The sequence below is a fragment of the Lissotriton helveticus genome, chromosome 10 (assembly GCF_964261635.1).
Source record: "Lissotriton helveticus chromosome 10, aLisHel1.1, whole genome shotgun sequence".
NCBI classification, from domain to species: Eukaryota; Metazoa; Chordata; class Amphibia; order Caudata; family Salamandridae; genus Lissotriton; species Lissotriton helveticus.
Window position 1 is genome coordinate 334,990,334 of NC_136071.1, and position 10,835 is coordinate 335,001,168.

Sequence of the window (10,835 nt, forward strand, 5' to 3'; positions counted from 1 at the left end):
TTTCATCTTTTGACTATAAATGACTGTCGGATGTGAATCATCACTTTTGGAACTAAAATAAGTGTGTTTAGAGTCATTTTCATGCTCAAATTCAGGTAAAATACAAGCTTTTGAGTAGGAGGAAAAGTCTATAAAAGTGACAATTTTATTCACTGGGAGACCTTAAAAAGTGTGTATTCAACATGAGGCATGATAAAATTGACATTTTAAATAATTTTTTGTACAGTGTAAAAAATGAATTTTCTGATGAAAAACGATGACCCCGGACCGGTTTACCTTTTCCAAATGGTCAGTTATGGTGATTTTCTGAATGTTTAATCTTTTGACCGTAAATGACTGTCAGATGTGAACCATTACTTTTGGACAAAAATAAGTGTCTTTAGAGTCATTTTCATGCTCGAAATTGGGCAAAATACAAGCTAACGAGTAGGAGAAAAAGTCTATACAAATGGTAATTTGCTCACAGGGAGGCCTTGAACATGGTTATTCAACATGAGGCACAATACAATATACATTTTCAATCATTTTTTGAATAGTCACACATATGCATTTTCTGATGAAGACGATGACCTAATGAACCTTCTCTAAATAGTCCATAATAGTGATTTTTTAGAATGTTTCTTCTTTTGACTGTAAATGACTATTGGTTGTGAATCATCACTTTTGAAATAAAAAAGTGTGTTTAGGGTCATTTTTATTCTCAAAATCAGGCAAAATACAAGCTTCTGAGTTGGAGGAAAAGTCTATGAGGTACCTTCTCCAAACGATCATTAATCGTGATTTTTTTCATGTTTATTCTTTTGACTGTAAATGGCTTTCGGCTGTTAACCATCACTGTTAAATGTACAATAAGTGTGTTTAAAGTCATTTTCATGCTCACAATCAGGCAAAATACAAGCTAATGAGTAGGAGGAAAAGATTATAAAAATGCCAATTTTGGACACTGGGAGGCCTTACAAGTGGTTATTCAACATGAGGCACAATACAATTGGCATTTTAAATAATTTTTTTACAGTCCAAACCCCGGAGCTGAACAACATTCTCCAAATAGTAATTAATGGAGATTGTTTTTAATATTTTATCTTTTGACTGTAAATGACTGTCAGATGTGAATCGTCATCACTCAACTAAAATAAGTGTGTTTACTCGAAATCGGTCAAAATTCAAGCTAATGAGTAGGGAAGAAAAGTCTATAAAAATGGCAATTTTGGTCAAAGGGGGGCATCGAAAAGTGGTATTCAACATAAGGCATAATACAATTGACATTTTGAATCTTTTTATTCAGTCCAGAAAATCCATTTTCTGATGAAGAACGATAACCTAAGGAACCTTCTCAAAAAGTCAGCAATGGTGATTTTTTGAATGATTAATCCTTTGACTGTAATGACTGTTGGACGTGAATCATCGCTTTTGGAACTAAAATAAGAGTGTTTAGAGTCATTTTCATGTTCGAAATCGGGCAAAATACAAGCTTCTGAGTTGCAGGAAAAGTCAATAAAAATGGCAATTTTGGTCACTGGGGAGCCCTAAATAGTGGTTATTTAACACGAGGCACAATACAATTGACATTTTGATATTTTCGGATAAAAAATGATGATCTAAGGAACCAGCTCTAAATAGTAATAGTAATTTTTTGAATGTTTAATCTTTTGCCTGTAAACGACTGTCGGATGTGAACCATAATTTTTGGACTAAAATAAGTGTGAGTAGGAGGAAAAATGGCAATTTTGATCACTGGGAGGCCTTAAAAAGAATTGTGTATTGGTTCAAATGGGACACACATGAGAAAAGTGAAAACAAAATTAAGGTTCCACAGAGGCATCACAAATGGGGTTGGTGAGAACAGACGAGGCAACACAAAACAAACAAGCACTGGCGTTGCCAGTAGGTCTCGTAGAATGCAGTGCATCCTTCTTGCTCTAGTAGGGCGATTAGCCTCGCCCCGATTAGCCTCGCCCCTGCCATCGCCTCTCTGGCTGTCTTATCGCTTCAGCTCCTATGGACAGCTGGCACGCGGCCTCTAGATGCAGGCGTTCGAGAAGGAAGGAGAAAACACCATTTCGTCTTTATAAAACGAATAGTGGTGCAGCAACGTTTTGTATGGTTAGTTTCCAAAGGAAAACATTTTAAAAAAACACATGGCCAAATACATGTGATAAAAATGTGCAGATGTAACAGTCTCTACGGGTGTGACTTAAATAAAGTTTCACAAAGCATGAAAATTGTAGAAGCACAATGCTGTCGGTATTGTGATATAAAGAAAATACTTGGGTAAAAGTGGCTGTTGGTAATTAGAGAGTGGCCGGAGGGAAGCCGGATGGGGGCAGGAGAGCTGAGATAGCGTGTTAGGGGAGGAGAAGCCGCAGAGCGCACGCTGGGCGAAGCCCTTTGATGTGCTGTGCGGCCGTGAATCCCAGCGTGTTAGGGGAGGAGAAGCCGCAGAGCGCACGCTGGGCGAAGCCCTTTGATGTGCTGTGCGGCCGTGAATGCGCGTGCTTGTTTGCTCACGTGATTCACGTGAACTTCAAGAAAACCGCACGAACGAAACCCTTGGTTTCACGATTGTTTTGAGCACTTGAATTCTTGCTCCCTCAATGCGCTTGCGCGCATTTAAAGGTCACGAGACCTAAATAAGGTAGTTCAAAGATCATGCCAGCTGCTGAACAAACAAAAAGAGGCTCAGATGATTCAGCCACTTCCAAAGGCACAGAGTCTCCTAGCACAGGACCCACAACACCACTTTGCCCTATGCACCCATCACGACAGTTCGCTCAGGATGGGGTTGGGAGAGGGGTCTGCCCCCTGTCCGAATGCTGTCCAACAATTATTACTGCAGGTCTTTTGCAGTCTCCTCTGACACCTGGATGTAATCTGAAAGTTTCCCTTGGTACTGGCCCCACTAAGACTTCAGATCCCACTGAAGAGTCTCCGTGTGCCACCCGGCGTGGTGCAACAGCAGGATGCAGGAGGCCAGAAGGTCAAGAAGCCTCAGAGCCATTCTCACTGAGACCCAGGTCAAAGGTTAAAACATCAGGATCTAGTCTCAATGAGTCTAAGAAATTCAGGCTGCGGGAAGGCTTGGAAGAGCACCATGCCCCGGATAGCTCTGATAATGGGGAGCTACTGTGAAAGAGTTAGGTGTCACTTTGGCACGTTAATGGAAAGACCCAACAATGTCAACAGACAGGCCATCACCTGGAGGGGGTTTATAATTGTTTGAGATGGTAGCCTTTAGCAGCCAGTTGTTAAGATATGGGAAGACTAGTAGTCCCAACCTCTGCAACTGTGCAGAGGGCACCACCATCAGTTTTGTGAGATCCTGGGGTGCACTGTTAAGATTGAAGGGGAACTCGGAGTACTGAGAATACTTGTGGGCTACCTGAAACTGCTGGTAGCATCTGTGGGACTGCAGGGCAGGAGTGTACAATTAGGAGTATGTTCGCTTCAATGTGACCACACGAGGGTGAGCAGCATTTTGAACTTATCCTCATGGAGGAAGACTGCCAGACAGCTAAGACAGAAGATAGAAAACTCAATTCCGTCAACGAAAAGTAATAGGAATAGCAACCAGTCCCGATTTCTGATGTCGGCACCCTTGCTATGACTCCCTTGGACAAAAACGTCTTAACCTCTCCTTGAAGTATGGACAAGTGGTCCTACAGGAGGTGTTATGGTGTAGGGGTTATGTTGGGTGGGGGGTGAGCAGAGTTGGTCAGAAAAGGTAGAGAGTAACCTTTTAGGACAATTTTGAACATCCACTAGTCAGATGTGATGCTCAGGCACTCAGGGAGGTAAAGGGTAACTCGACCTCCTACTGGGTGGCGTTTGACTTGGAGATGAAAATTAAGGGGCTTTGCAGCGGCTGTGGAGGGGGCGACAGGAGTCTGGGAAGTCAGTTGGCCCTGGTGGCCTGGACGCTGACAGCTGGATCCCTGGCGTCCGACTTGAAAGGCTTGAGGCATGCTGCTGTTGAGGCAAGGTTTGACGCTGCTTTCTTTGGAACCCTCTTCTGATAACACGAAAGGGGCAACATTTCTTAGGAAACTGTTGTACCAGCGTTGCTAAACCAAGAGAGCACCCTGTCACTTTATTTTCTGTAAAGCACTACAGGGCTGAATCCGTCCGGTCTCTATAGAAGTTGTGTCACATAGAAAAGCATATCCATGAGGGACTGTTGGACGGAACACAAAAAAACGATGGAGCCGATCCAAGCGTGGCAAAGAATCACCACTCTGGTCCCGCCTACCCTATTCAAGCAGTCTGTAGTGTCCAGGTCCAATCGGATGGGGGTACTTTGCCACGTCCTGGCCATTCTGGATAAGGCATTAACAATTGGGCCTAATATCATTTGGGACGGTTGGCAACATGTTTGCCACCATGCTCCACAACTCATAAGAATATCTCCCCAGGAGGCAGGTGGTGTTTACCAATCTAAGCGCAAGGCTGCCTGAGGAGAACATTTGTTTAATGAATGCCTCCATGTGTTTCAACTATATCAGGTAGGGAGGTCGGAAATGCACTGGGGTTCAATCTACATGTGTAGGTTTGCACCACAAGTCTCTCTGAAATAGGGTGCTGAAGGGGGAAGGCCGGGTCCCCCCAGAGCAGGCCGGACATGCATTGCAATCAACCTATTGACTTAGGGATAAGATCCTGGCTTTGCCCAGGTGCCAAGCAGTGTGTCTGTTAAAGCTTCAATAACAGTATTAGAGTCTCATGAGAAGTCTGTCTTGGTTGAAGGAACTCTGTCAGGATGGTTTTTATTTTGCTGGTTGGTAGTATAAGGTCTACTACCTCTGCAGCTCTCCTTATAGCTGCAGCAAAATGGAAGACTTCTCTGTGGCCAGTGTGGGTGTATGGAGGCCAGTATGAGGGAATGTATCGGGGATGTATCAGGCATCCTGCAGGTCAATTAATATGTTTTCATCATCTTAAATATTTTTGTCATCATTGTCAGGGTCAGGCATCTTGCATTGTTGTGGCATTCTCACAATGGGGATGTGGTCGGGGGGGTTTGAGATCGGTTGAAGTTGTGGTGCTTGACCTTCAGACCCGAAAGGACTATCGGCTCCTCTGCCAGCATCGGTGTTGCCACTTGGGGTTTCAGCATTGGTTGTGGCACTGTTAACAGATTCAGACTTGGTGTCAGATGGAGTCAGGAGGGACTCTGTGAAAGGGTCAAGTGACAGTCTAGGTCGGGGACGAATCTGCCAGAAAGAAACAGACTGAAGCCCACGTCAGATCCTAGTAGCTTGAAGGCAATCCAGAAGGATATGGTCAGGTAGCAAATATTCTGTCCAAGACATCCTTGAATTTGCGGTGTAGTTGCAGTGTCGCTAATGGCATGGAGAAGTCTAGGTGCATCAGTACACCAGGAAAATAGCACCGCCTGACAGGGTCCATGAACCCACCCCACTCTGCATGCTGGAGTAACAAAGTGATGGGGTTGTTCGTGAGCAGATACATCGACATCACTTTGATTAATTTCAAGAAGGCTTTTGGCATTAAGTGGATGGCCTGCAATTCCAGGAGTCTGATGGGGAACCGAGCATCGCTGGAGATCAGATGCCTATGATCTCCACATCTCCAATATGGTCACACCAAGCCCGAAGTGATGCATCCATTTTTTTTTTGTAATCTGTTTATTGATTTTCAACCACAAACAACCCGCCCAGTAGTTAAGTACATTCAGGCAGGCACTACTGACTCATTATAAATAGTGGTAAAACCACTTGACATGCAATGGTACAATCAAAATAGGAGGCCAGGAGAAGTAATAAACAGTCGTCCAATAACACTGAGCTAGCCCCAACATCCTCGCATTTCTAAGAATGTAGCCAACTGCAGCATAAGTATACATGTGCTGTACAGCTATATAGTATTAATTCAAGTACTCTTCCCCCCTGTGACCCTCCCTCACCCGCCCACCCTCACCGATGTGCACCTACTACAGCGTAACTTATCTCAACAAACACTTGGAGCAACATGACCTGTCAGGGTACTATACATACATCTGTTATAGAAGATCATGATTAAAATAGGAACGGGAGCATGTTCATACATTTCGTCTCTTGTAATGTTGCAGTCATCTACTAAGTTCCACCCCCCGAATGTTCGCTCAGTTCTGATCCAGAGTCTGCATCTATAGCCTTCAATTCTGTAACAAGGGCTTCCCACGCCCGGGCTGCATCTAGTGCTTTCTCATTGTGGGACCTCTGGGCCTGTTGCAGGCGAATCACACTCTCACTCCCTGCCCATGTAAGCAGTGCAGCCTTCCATCTAACAAAACTAGGCCCCACACAGCTTTCCAATGGGTTGTGATTTCCCTTTTGGCCAGCACTAGCCCCAGATCCAGTAATTTACTCGTTATTTTGGACTTACTGGTATGGGGAAACCAATGTAATAGGCAGGTACCCTTATCTAGAGTAATCTGCCGTTCCATGATATTGCATAGTAACTCCACTACATCTTCCCAATATGTGCCCAATTGCGGACAATCCCATAGTATGTGCAGTAGGTCCGCATCCGCAAGCCTGAAGTGGGGGTACTGTGCTGTGTCTACATGAAAATATTTGTTGATCCTCGCCGGGGTGAGGTAGGCCCTATGCAGTATGAAGAAATTAACCAATTGAAATCTGGCATTTCTGGTACTCTTACATGCCCACTTAACGATCTGCGACCAAGCTGGATCCGGTATATCTCTAACAATATCCGTCGTCCATTGGTCATACAGTTTCTGCAGAGGCTGCAATCCCTCTCCAAGCATACGTCTATATAAACAGGTGACAGCCTTGTAGCTGCCTGCTGCCATCGCCACATACTGACACACCAAGCTCACCGGTGGTTCCGAAAGCCCCTCGCCCCAATACTTTTGCATTGCAGCTGTCAGGGCCAAATGGAGCAAGTAGTGCCCGCGCGGGAGCCCGAACCTCTCCTGCAACTCGCCATAGGGTAATAACGTGCCATCGTCGTACAGGTCGTGCACCACCAGTAGCCCGAGGGACTCCCACTCAGCGAGGGCCAGCCACTCCCCGCCGTGCGGAAGGGGCGGTGCACATACCCAAGGGTATCTCCGGGGCATAGGGGCTTCGCACCTTGACTCTGCTAAAATAGCGTTTCCAGCAAAGCTGCAGCGTACGCTCCTCAATAGACGGGGAATTCACACGCAATTTCTGCTGGAGTATAATAAACGATAGCACATGCCAAGGCACCTCCGGTTCATAGCCGCTTTCAGGGCCTCTGAATTCCAACGCTACCGCTTGAGTAAGCCCTTTAAACTGTGCGGCTAGATAATATAATTCAAAGTCAGGGACCGCAAGACCCCCCCTCTTCTCTCGGGCGCATTAGTGTAGCAAGTGCTACTCTTCGTCTTCCGTTCCCCCAAATGAAGCCACCCACCATTGACCTAAGCTGTCAGAAGGAGGCGGGTATCCACACCAGTAACGTTCGGAAATAGTAAAGTAGCCGGGGAAGTGCTACCATCTTCAATAGGGCCACACGACCTGCCACTGATAAAGGCAATGTTCCCCAGAACTGCATGCTATTCTTGAGGCTTCGCATTGCCTGGCCAATATTACCCTCCAGTAGGTTTTCCTGGGTATGATAAATATGGGTCCCCAAGTAAGGGAGGCAATGGGGCTCCCACACGGTGTCTTGCGCTGTTGCAGGCGGGTTGCATGCCGGGTCGACCGGGAAAACACAAGTCTTCGCCCAGTTGACTCTGAGTCCGGAAATGTCCCCGAACTTGTGGAGCAGTGCTCGAGCCCCTCCCAGGCATCTTCCGCGTCTTTTAGAAACAACAGGAGATCATCCGCATAGAGCGAAATAAAATGTGTTTGACTTCGGAGTTGTAAACCTTGGAACGCCCTCTCCAGTCTAGCGCTGATAGCCAATGGCTCTATGGCCAGGGCAAACAATAACGGGAATAGTGGACACCCCTGTCGCATGCCTCGCCCCACTGGGTAGGGGGAAGAGACAATTGTCCCCATTTTCACTCTAGCGCACGCTGAGGAGTATAATATTTCGGTCCAGCGGACGTAACCTTCCAGAAGCCCAAAGGCTTTCATAAGAAAGAATAAGTAGGGCCAATCCAAACTATCGAATGCTTTCGCAATATCCACGGACAGGATTGCTGCCATTGGGTCCCCATCGTGGTCCCCTCCCAGAATGCGTATCAATCGGCGCACACTGCCTGCGGTATTACGAGTAGGGATGAAGCCAGCCTGATCCGGATGAACCAAACGTACCATGTGCGGGAGAAGTCAGGTAGCCAACACACGACTCAAAATCTTGTAGTCAGAGGTGAGCATAGATAGGGGGCGATATGCAGCAGGGTCAGTAGAGGCTTTCCCTGGTTTCAATAGGGGAATGATGATAGCTTCCCTAGCCGAGGTCGGTGATATCCCTAGTTCTCTAGCCTCCTTAAAGACCAATAATAATCTAGGGGCAAGAAACTCCACATATGTCGCATAAAACTCTATGGGCAGGCCATCAATTCCCGGAGTTTTGTGGTGTGCCATATGCTTGATAGCGCTATTAATTTCAGACAGTGTGATGTCTCGGCCAAGGGAGTCAGCCTGTTCTGCATCTAGTGCGGGAAGCTCCAACTCATCCAAAAAGGCTTGGATGTCTGCCTCACCGGTCCGTAGCTTGCTATCATACAGATCCACATAATTGGTACGAAAATGGGTATTAATCTGACACTGAGTATATTCAGTTTGTCCTGCTGGGGAGTTCAACGCCAGAATGGGTGCGCCTCGAGGGAGGGGGTCAGCCAACCACGCCAATAAGGTACCCACCTTATCTCTCTCGGCATGCACCCTAGCCTGGTCTGCCCTATGGTCAAAGCACCGCAAGCGTTCCATGACTACCGCCACAGTCTCCTTTTAGCCCAGCACTAGGTCCCGCGCCTCAGGGTTAGTTGAATGCATTCGCTCTGCCTCTCTAAGTGTCTGTTCTGCAGTGTTGAGTTCTTGCAATAGCAACTACCATTTGGTAATACACAAGTCCCGGATCATAACTTTAAAGGCATCCCATTCCAGGGCAGTTGTCGTAGCTGTGCTCTCATTATCGGCAAAGTACCGCTCTATTCCCGTTTCCAGCTCAGCGCAGAAGAGTGGGTCTTCTAGCATCTCCGGACGCAGTTGCCAGGTCGGCACGGCCGGGCGCTCCAGGGCCCAGCAAAAACTCACCATTAGCGGGTTATGATTGGAGATGGTACGCGCCAGGTATTCGCTACGAACCACCATTGTAGCCAGGCCGATGCTACATAAAACGGCATTAAGCCGCACATGCAACTCGTGCAAGGCCGAAAAGTAGGAATAATCGCGTCAGTCTGGGTGTTGAGTCCGCCATACATCTATAAATACCCAGCTATCCTGCCACAGTGATCTGACCTTTGAAAGCTTATGAATGGGGGCGTCAGGCAGCGGGGGGTGGGATCCATCCATGTCACGTCACGTCTGCTATGGAGTTAAAATCTCCCCCCATCATTACCAGGTTCGTGAAATAGACTGCCAGTGTTTCAGACATGCGAGTGAAGAAAGTCGCCTGCTCCGTGTTAGGGGCATAAATACTGGAGAGGGTCACATCCCGCCCGTGAAGACGACCCGCGACCACCACATATCGGCTCTCAGGATCAACCAGTTGTTCAGTCATCTGGAAAGGAACCCCGGCCCTAATCCAAATCAGCACCCCCCTCGCAAAAGCCGAGTAGGTAGTATAATAAAGCTGCCCTCGCCATCTACGCTGCAGCGCTATCCCTTCAGCTTTAGTCAGATGCGTCTCCTGCAGGAAGACTATCTGCGCGACCCTGCGTACTAAGTAAGAATGGACCTTATGTCGATGTTGCATTGCGTATAAACCCCACACATTCCAGGTAATACATTTAACATCAGGTAACAGCCCCATAAACGTTTTGAAAAAACACAATAACTCGCTACCCTTGCCAAGGCACGCCGGTGGGTACAATCCCAAAAGTAAAACCCCCCACCCCCGATAATCCCCCCCCCCCCCAGCATCACCCTCCCTCCCCAGAACAGGCACTAACATAGTGAATCCCATCCATACTGCCCCCAACAAACGCCTTCAAACGAAGTCAGAGGCGTACTAACTGTGAACCACCCGGTGGGGGTGGGTTAGAGCCTAGCAAAGCAACAATAGGCAGCCAATGTCCCCAGCACTAACCCCGCAATAACATCCAATTCCCCAGTGAGAGAGGCGGCAGCGCCCCCCATTCGGTAGAATAAAGACTTTCTAACAGCCAGGCTGCCCCTCCAGCTCCCGGGGCCCCAAGCAGCCCAGGTACCCGCTGTTCACCGCCCAGAATCTCAAGAGGTACAAATCAATAGCATCCTTGGTAAAGATCTCGGAGCCTTCCTCGCTGTCATGGTGCATTCACCATGTCTGCCGTGCCCAGTGTCACCTTGGGAAGAGTCTGGCTACTCTAATCTGACAGCTCGGCCTCAGTCTCATCTGCCTCCTTTTCAGAGCCCGTGCATGCCACCGGCGAGGAACCCTCTGCCCCAGCAATGATCGCAACCGCCTGCGGCGCCGCCAGTCGCTCCGCCTCTGTTTGAGATAGAGAAGGGCACCCAGGCACCGAACGCCGTCTTCGGTTACGGCGGGATCTTCGGAGCCGCTGCTCCCGTGCCGGCGTCCGTGACGGCAGACCAGCCTCCCCCGTCTACTTCTGTATTCCTCCAGCCATGTCCAGGCTATCTCAGGGCTATTACAAAAGTGTGCTTTGCCATCTAGGGCAATGCGCGATCGGGCAGGGAACATCAGAGAATATTGCAATCCTTCATCAAGGAGCGCCCGCTTAACCGCCAAGAAGG